Source organism: Babylonia areolata, chromosome 1 (assembly GCF_041734735.1).
Source record: "Babylonia areolata isolate BAREFJ2019XMU chromosome 1, ASM4173473v1, whole genome shotgun sequence".
NCBI lineage: Eukaryota > Metazoa > Mollusca > Gastropoda > Neogastropoda > Buccinidae > Babylonia > Babylonia areolata.
Window position 1 is genome coordinate 80,293,674 of NC_134876.1, and position 10,000 is coordinate 80,303,673.

General features: G+C 42.8%; 1 protein-coding gene across 1 annotated transcript in view; it reads right to left on the reverse strand.

Annotated features, from left to right (window-relative positions):
- LOC143293730 (GTP-binding protein Rhes-like) overlaps positions 1-10,000 on the reverse strand; it is a 210,916-nt gene that overhangs the window by 181,395 nt on the left and 19,521 nt on the right. The gene's annotated exons all lie outside the window — the stretch shown is intronic.

Here is a 10,000-nt window from a genome sequence, read left to right on the forward strand (position 1 = left end):
ATTCATTCTCTCTATTTCTCTAACGCGCGCGCGCACACACACACACACACACACACACACACACACACACACACACACACACACACACACACACACACACACACACTCGTTTACAAACTCTGTTCGTTTCGTAACTTAACCAGTCTTAACAATGTGTAGTGCATTTAACTGCAGTTCAAACGAAAAGTATCTGCCAGTTTCTCGTAAGCCATTTTGTTTGAAGAGTGTAGCGACAGTTCCAGAAATAGCTGAATGACAAGAGTATGCACTTTATATACGGAATTTCTTCTGGTCCGCATATCTCCATAGCGAATGTTAGGATTGATAAGTTGGAGGAGTGAGAAGGGATGGTGTAGAGATGGTTGTAAGAATGAGTTGATATATGTGAATGATGTGAATCGATTTATAACTCACTGATACGCTTGCTTTGCTTTGTTAAGACAGGAAAGGTGTTGTTATTTCCTTTTGTGATGTGACCTGTACGTAGCAGATATTTGATTCCTTTCCTTGACTTTATGGATTACCCAGCGGAAGGCAATTAACCTGTCAAGTGTCATATGTGACAACTCTCTCTCTCTCTCTCTCTCTCTCTCTCTCTCTCTTTTCTCATTCAGTCTTTTTCTTTCTTTCTTTGTCCTTTCCTCTCTACAAGAATGAAAACAGAGAAAGGGGAGAATGAATGAATGAATGAATGAATGGTTTATTCATTTATAGGCCATTGCCTCTTGTGAAAGGGTGTCACAAATTCTTCATAGACAGCGCATCGTGCGAAAGGGGAGAGAGAGAAAGAGACACAGACAGACAGACAGAGACAGAGAGAGACAGACAGGGAGACAGAGACAGATAGACAGTGAGAGAGAGAAAGAGATAGACAGACAGAGACAGAGAGAATCAGCCTGACAGACAGACAGACAGAGACAGAGACAGAGAGATAATCAGCATAACAGACAGACAGACAGATACACAGACAGATACACAGACAGACAAACAGACAGATACACAGACAGAAAGACATTCAAACAGGCAATCGCCCAAATAGAGAATCTCACGTACATCAATTCTCGTGTTTGGATCGTGTGGGCAAGAGGGACGATGAGAAGAATGAAGCAGTTGGGGCTTTATGTAAGAAGCCAGATGAGTCTGGAATGAAGGCAGGGAAGCTCATCTACCGGCTCTGGCAACACATGCTGGGCACGACATGGAAACATCATCACACACCGCGGATTACATGGAAGGCAGGTGTTACGGGCGTTAGCTTCATGTTTCTTCTTCGTCTTTTTATTATTATTTTTTTCTTCTTCTTTTTTTTCCATTAATCATATTTGTTGGAGGTCAAGGCGAATTTTTTTCCTCAGATAATAATTACATGAACGGCAGGTATTACGTGCGTTAGCTACATGTTTCTTCTTTTTTCTTCTTTTTTCTCTCCGTTATTCATATTTGTTCGAGGTCGTCAAGGTGAAATTTTCCCTAAGATATTATGAACAGTGCAATGTTATGTAAAAAAAAAAACAACAACAAAAAAACAAACAAACCCAGAAACGTTTATATCAAAATGAATGAATGAACTGATGGCACTTTGCAATGTATCTTTATGTGTGACAAAAAGCGTAAAGGAAAAGCCAAACCATAAAAAAGAGAGTGGAGCAGAGATAAACACAAAGAGACATAGAGAGACAGGCACACAGACAGACAGGCAGAGAGACAGAGACAGAAAGAGAGAACGCAAACGATGTTTTATTCAAGAAAGGCCATGGCCCCATTTGAAGGTGATACACATGAATAGGACACAGACAGAAAGAGAGAGAGAAAGAGAGAGACACACACAGATTATGTGGTAGTTTCAATCATCCACTTTTTTGTGTGTGTGGTGTTTTTTTCAACCTTCACATGGTTCTGTTTCTGTATTCCGCTTGTGATTTTCTTTTCTTTTCTCTTCGTCGAAGAAGCAGACAGCTACAGTCAATCAATAGTGTACTGTTTTTCTGCGTAGTGTATTGTCTTTCTCAAATTTCTGTGAATCGCTTCAAATATTTCTGATATTGCGCGAAGCACGTAACATAAGCACGGCACATTATGCGTTGTGTCTTCATCATAAGCCTTTCACCTCTTGCCTTTCACCACGCAAGTTGGAAATTTGATCTAGTTATCGTGCTTGCTTTAATCAAACAGTTTATAAATAATATGATTGACAATATCATATGATTATTTAGGAGCACACATCAGACTTGTTTTGGTCTTTCGTTGTTTCCTTTGCTTCTTTAAACACGAACATCACGGGTTATTGATACAGTGCGACCTTTGAGCAGAAACTTAATATACACTCTACACTAAGATTCAGTTTAAAACATTCTTTTTTTTCCGCTTCTTCTTTCTTTCTTTCTTCTTTCTTTTTTCTCGTGTATTCTTTTGGGGACTTTTTTTCTTTTCAAGTTGCAGGTGCGGAGATAAAAACAAGGATACAAGTGGCGACGATCAAATATTGGTATGCCGTTTATACGGATGGCTAGCCGCTCCTGAAATTTCTCAACGAAAGAAAGTTGATTCTGAACTGTGCTGTTCAGCTAAGAACACGTTGTTTTAGGCCAAAGAAAGGAGAACAGAGATATGTGGGCGAGGTGAAAAACTTGGTGGAGAATGATCATGTTTATGGATCAGTCCGTATGTTTTGAAAACTTTTTTCCGATCTCCCAGCTCAACATATGTGCAGACCTGCCACTGCCTGAGCCCCCTTGTGTGTATACGCAAGCAGATGATCAAATATGCACGTTAAAGATCCTGTAATCCATGTCAGCGTTCGGTGGGATATAGAAACAAGAACACACCCATCATGCACACCCCCGAAAACGGAGTATGGCTGCCTACATGACGGGGTAGAAACGGTCATACACGTAAAAGCCCACTTGTGTACATACGAGTGAACGTGTGAGTTGCAGCCCACGAACGAAGAAGAAGAAGAAGACTATGACCATCAGAACAGCAGAGGAGGTAACTTCTGTCCCGACTATCTGGACTAGAATTTGATCATAGTGGAGAGTGTCTTGCCCAAGTTACATCCCCACTCTCTCGGCCAAGAGGATTTTACGACACTCGGTGTTGGGATGGTTCCCAAAGGCCAGCTAGCCCCCAAGGCTGCAGCACTAAGAGCCACTGCAATTTTGCCTTCTAGTTTGAGAGTCTCAGTCCTTCACAAAAGACTAAGCTGTGAACGATATTTCCCTTTGCATTGGGGAAACCATTGATAATACAGCTCTCACTTTGCTGTTGGCCCAACTTATGTTGATCTGCGATATAAGCTCATACATTCATACATACATGCACACAAAAACCCGTCACAAATTGTCAAAAAACAAAACAAAAACAAAAACAAAAGCACCAGGACAGGTGCTTTTTTTTTTCTCCCCGGAAGTTTGTTTCACCCACTTTATCACAGGGGGAAGACATATGGGAGAGTAGTGTGGAGGGGAGAGTGTTGTGGGAGGGGCGGAAGAGGAAGGACACTGTGAAGCAGATTCATCATCTTCTGAACACTCTTTCGTTTCTGGAAGCGCCAATGACGTGGAGAGGTGGGAGGGGGGGTGGAGGGAAGGGAGGGGGACAGGAAGACAGTGGGAGGAAGTGGAGGGGTCGGGGTGGCAAAAAAAAAAAAGAACGACAGAGAATAGAAATAATAATTATAAAGAAAATAATAACTAAATGAAATAAAAAAGCCGACTTCCTGTGAATTTCGCTAACATCGGCTGGCATGTGTCAGAAGAGAGTGGCCACTAATTCCGTGTTCGTGACCATGGAGACAGACAGGAAGGGGTGAGATGAATGGGGGAAGGGGGGGAGGGCATGGGGGGGGGGGGGGGGGTAGGAACGGGAGGGAGGGAGAGTCTGGGAGGAGGAGGTGGGACGGGTGGTGGAGTCGGAGTGGGATGGCCTTGGGCTTCTGATTCGGCGTCCTGAACAGCAAAACTGTGCCATGATGGAGGTGGTGGTTGTTTGGTTGGTTGGTTGGTTAGTTGGTTTATCTGTTTGTTTGGTGGTGATGATGATGACGATGTTCTTGTTGTTGTTGTTTCTTCTTCTCCTCCTCTTCTTCTTCTAGTCCTTCTAGTTCTACTTGTTCTTCAAGTTCTCCTCCTCCTCCTCTTCTTCCTCTTCTTTAATATGATTTTATTTGCTTGACAAATTGTCACATCAATAATTATATTGAAACTTTTCTATGATTATATTGGGCCTGTTTTGCACAGAAAGGGGCTGGAATCAAGCGGACTATTATTTTGCGTTGGCGTGAACGAGGAGTGAGTGTGTGTGGTTGTGTGTGTGTGTGTGTGTGTGTGTGTGTGTGTGTGTGTGTGTGTGTGTGTGTGTGTGTGTGTGTGTGTTTTTGTGTGCGTGTTTGAGTGTGTGTGTGTGTGTGTGTGTGTGTGTGTGTGTGTGTGTGTGTGTGTGTGTTCGTTCTTTAGTTTAGCGTCTTTTCACTATCAGCGATATTAGACGTGTGCGTGTGTGTGCCTGCGTGCGTGTGTGTGTGGGGGTGGGTGCATGTCTATGTGTGTGTGTGTGTGTGTTTGTTTGTGTGGGGGGGGGGGATGAGAGAGAGAGTGAGTGTTTGTGTGTGTGTTTGTGTGTGTGTGTGTGTTTGTGTGTGTGTGTGTGTGTGTGTGTGTGTGTGTATGTGTGTGTGTGTGTATGTGTATGTGTGTGTGTGTGTGCCGATTCTCTTCACCATTCAGACACACATGCCAAATCGAAACTCTGTCTCTGTCTCTGTCTCTGTTTCTGTCTGTCTATCTGCCTGCCTATCTGTCTGTCTGTGTCTGTCTCTGTCTGTCTCTCCCCTCTCTCACACACACACACACACACACACACACACATGCCCACTCACACCCACACACCCACAAACACCCCTCCATTTGATTTTAGAGCCTCACCGTACCAGACTGTGTACACACAAGACGGACGTCACAGAACTCTCGGCAGCCAAATAACACCTTTCTGACGGTAACCAGGAAGAACGACGCTGTTCACTTCAGGCAGGGTGTCATGAAACGTGACTACATGCACTAACAGGATGTCTGTGTGTGTGTGTGTGTGTGTGTGTGTGTGTGTGTGTGTGTGTGTGTGTGTGCGTGTGTGTGTGTGTGTATGTGAGTGTGTGTGTGTGTGTGTGTGTGTGTGTGTGTGTGGAGACACAAAGAAACACAGAGAGAGATAGAGAGAAAGAGACAGACAGACAGACAGAGACAGAGAGAGACAGAGAGACAGAGAGAGAGAGAGAGAGAGAGAAAGAGACAGATTGAATTAAGATATGAAAGTGGTGAAAGCTTGACAACTTGCTTTGTAACACAGTAAGAGAAATTATAAGACGTATCTTAAAGAAAAACTAAGAAGCGCTATTTCCGGTAAAAGAAATTATAACATGTATCTTAAAGAAAAATTAAGAAGCGCTATTTCCGGTAAAAGAAATTATAATATGTATCTTAAAGGAAAAATTAAGAAGCGCTATTTTCGAATTAAAGGCGCAATGATAAAATCATCATTTCGTTATCATGAACTCTTCAGTGGCATTATGTGTAATGAAAATCTCACATTCTTGGATGCCATAACGAAAAAGAAAAAGAAAAAAAGAGAAAAATACAGGTACAGAAAGTATGCATCAAACATAATATTTTAACAAATATGTGACCAAACACTTTTGTAAACTCGGGAGGCAACTATCTGCAAATGCATCTAACAACGATCACTGGGGATTTTTTTTTTTTTAAACAAATAAACACACGTTTCCAACTGACACATTCGCAATCACCTCCACCACCACCACCCACCCCCTTTCTCCCAAAACAACTTCGACCCATCCCATCCCCCCTCCCCCCCCGCCCCCTCCGGCCCCTCCTTCCCCCTCCCCACCCCAACATGCCATCCACACTCTCCCACACGCGTGCACCTTGCAATCCAACTCGAGAAACACGCCCACGCACTCACTCACACACTCACCCCACCCCTCCACCCTGCCCCCACACTCACCCACCCACCCACCCACACACACACACACACACACACACACACACACACACCCCTCAACCCCTGTCGCCCTGGCCCCCGCACTCTTACACAATTCCAACAACAGCAACAAGAGAAATGGCACAGATGGAGATGCTAAAAGTGTGTGTGTGTGCTGCCTATGAAGTAAAGATCGAGTGTCTGAATGGCTGTTGGAATAAAGGAACAGCTGTTACCTGTCGTTCTTGCACGGAGAGGGTGGGGGGTTTGGAGGGGGGGGGGGGGAGGGAGCGGCTCCAAATCTACCACATCTGTCCACACGTTTGCTGTTCAAATCTGAGTAAAGAGGGTGTGTCTCATCGTCTAAAATTGTGTAAAAATCTGTCTGTCATCTTTCTTCCGCTTCACGTCGTCCAAAGTGTCTTGTCTTCTGCTTACCACCCTGCCCGTCTGTCTGTGTTCTGTTTGGTCACATTCCTGCCCCAGCACACAGAACCATAAAACAGAACACTGGGAACAACAGAGCAATAAAACATTTCTAACAGCTGGCTGCATATTATATATAGATGAATAAATAAATGAATAAATAAATAAATAATAAATACATAAATAAATGAATAACAAATAAATAAATAAATAATAAATAAATGAATGAATAAATAAATAAGTACATAAATAAATAACCAAAAAATCGTCTTGGGTATTCTTTCACAAAATGCAGTTAAGCACTCGTTTTTTGAAGCCTCTACAGCTCAGACTCGGAACAATCGAAAACAAAGAATCACACAGTTATCTGGGGAAGAAGTCAATCGTTGCAAAGCAAAAAACAAACAAATAAAAAAAAAAAACACGGAGAGAGAGAGAGAGAGAGAGAGAGAGAGAGAGAGAGAGAGAAGAGAGAGAGAGAGAGAGAGAGAGAGAGAGAGAGAGAGAGAGAGAGAGAGAGAGAGAGAGAGAGAGAGAGAGAAACAAAAAAAACCACATCAGGCAGATTATGAGTATACGTTTCGTAAACCTTACCCTTCTTCACTGGATTCCCAGCCACTAAAACATCGTCTAAACCAAACGACGGAAGAAATGTATCATAAACAGGTCAGAATAATGTACAGCTGCCAAAGTGACAAGGTAATACCGGTCATGTACGAAAACGCCCATTCACAGGGAACAAAAATAACGTGGGAGTTACCGCCCATGCACACACACATACACACACACACACACACACACACACACAAACACACACACACAAAAGAAGGTCAGAATAATGGCGAACACATGATCCATTTCGCTTCACCAAATCTGCATATTGACTGAGAAGCAGCAGTTGAGGTGATTATTTAAGAATAAAATCAAATGTATCATAATTATACAGATCTACGTTGCGCTTGGAAAAAAATTAAAACATGTATAAACTCACAATTTTTTTGTTTGTTTGTTTGTTTTGTTATGTTTTGTTTTTTGTTTGTTTTTTTGTTGTTTTTTTTTGTTCCGGCATTCCAGGGTGACCAAGTGAAAGGATGCATCGACAAGGCATTCATTAAATTGGACAAGATACAGTCCAGACCTGCATGATGTAGATGAATACCTTTCAGCGGCATGTCTTTGCAAAGCACAGAGTTCAAAACGAACAAGATATGACAATGACTGTAATGATGGCCGCTGAATAATCAACACGTATCGACAGAAGATGTTTTTCTTTTAAATGGAACTCCCCACCTCTTTTTTCTCCTCCCTCCCAGCTTCCATGCCCCCCACCCCACACCCCACCCCTTCACCCCCCCACTCTCTCTCTCTCTCTCTCACACACACACACACACACACACACACACACACATCCTGATCCGACAGGTTACAAAAATGTTCAAATGAAGGATGTCAAGAATGATTCTGGGTTCTGACAGTGGAAGACAGCTGCTTGCCAGAATCACCCAAACGAAGATTATTTGCCGTTGTTTCTGCTTTTTATTCTGAATTCGTGAGCTTCAACTCCCACGCGATTAACATGCACGGGTGTGTTTTTACGTGTATGACTGTTGTTGTTGTTGTTTTACCCCGCCATGTAGTCAGCCATACTCCGTTTTCGGGGGTGTGCATGCTGGGCATGCTCTTATTTCCACAACCCACCGAACCCTAATATAGGTTGCATGGTCTTTAACGTGGTACTGATCTTCTGCATGAGTACAGGCACGTGATAAAAAAAATCTCCACCTTTTTAACCCACCAGGTGCGTCGAAAAAGGGGACGGACTTCGGGAAACTCGGACGATAATCTACCGCTCTGGTCGTTCAGCCACCAAACCCGTCGTTTCTCCACTGGAAGGTGGAAGGCGTCGTTTCTCCCACATATACATTCAGTGTGTACGACTGCACATGTAAACAGTGAAAATATGAAAAGCAAATAACATATTTCGTCATCAGGTTGTGGGACTGGACAGTCTGGAGGGTTGGTTGCTTTCAGGAACAAGGTGGGGGAACAATTCAGTTTCAGTTTCACAAATCTGCATACGCTAACCTACATCTGCCAGGCAGATGCCCGACAAGCAGCATAACCCCCCAACCCGTTAGTCTTTGAGTGTGTGCATGCGCATTTGTGTACTGGTCAGCGTGGATTTCTGCTACATAATTTAGCCAGATGATAACACTTTTTTTTCTTTTTCTTTTTTTTTAACCACGGGTTCTTTTTCAGTAAGACAAGTTCGTGTTGCAAACGGGACCTATCCCATCCGAATGACTGGACGTTCGATTTGAGTTTCGGGTCAAAATTAAGAAGAAAGGGAAAGACCGGGATTCTAACTCCAGACCCTCACGGACATTGTACCGACAGATAAACGTCTTCACCACCCTGCCACCTTCATCCTGACAAAGAATGAAAAAGGTGACATTGGACCCAAGGGTCGGACACAAGACCAGACCCTGAAGGAGCGCATACTTTACGAGCATTTGAACCAAGGAAAGTAAAAAGTCTCTGAAGTAGCCGTAGTATATATAACTGGAGACGAAGCGAGAGAAAACGGTTCCAAAATGCCAAAGGTGCAGACCAGGGAACAGGAAGACCAAAATGACATTCAACAAACTGGAAACTAATCAATACTGCAGAGTTGTTTTGTTTCAAGGTCTGACCAGGAAAAAAAATATTTATGATTTGTTTTCCACATGACTACGAAGAATATTATTCACAATGTTTGATTAAGACTCAAAAGAATTATTCTTTTTTTAAATCAAGAATAGAAAGAATATTGTCGGTTGTCAGTTTGCACCATCAAGACCAGAAACCCAAAGAATTAAAAAATATTTACAGTTCACCAATATCATAATCGACATTTTGCTTTCATGAAAACAAGAGAAATTTGAAGAAGTTATTCCTTTGTACTGGAATTGAAGTCGGTCATTACTGAGAGGCCAGGCAACAAAGAAAGCCAGCATTTCAACGGTCTTCGAACTGTACGTATGAAGATACTTACTAGATTATTGTTTTGATTTTTTTTTTCCAAGTCTTCATAACGAGGTCTTGACTGTGCAAATATGATGAGCTTTAGCACAATACCAAAATTCAGTAGCTTCTAGTAAAGCATCCATCAACAAACCGCATAACGTTCACATGTATTATGTCATCTTCGGTGTCCAATGAAGGAGAAAACACATTTTCGGTGTTACGATGAGACATGATAAGCGGACATTGCCTCTTCCTTAGTGACGCATTGTTCATTATATCTTTCATAGAGGGCAAAACGTGCTGTCATCGTCAGTGCCAGGTAGTTTGTGTGTGTGTGTGTGTGTGTGTGTGTGTGTGTGTGTGTGTGTGTGTGTGCGTGTATGTGTGTGTGTGTGTGTGCGCGCGTGTGTCTATGTGCTGTGTGTGTGTGTGTGTGTGTGTGTGCGTGCGTGCATGCGTGCATGCGTGCATGCCTGCGTGCGTGTGTTATTAATTTTTTGTTGCTGCTTTTTTTTTCTCTTTTATTTTTCAAAAATCCCACTGGCTGGTAAAAACATACGCTCAACACTGGACCGAC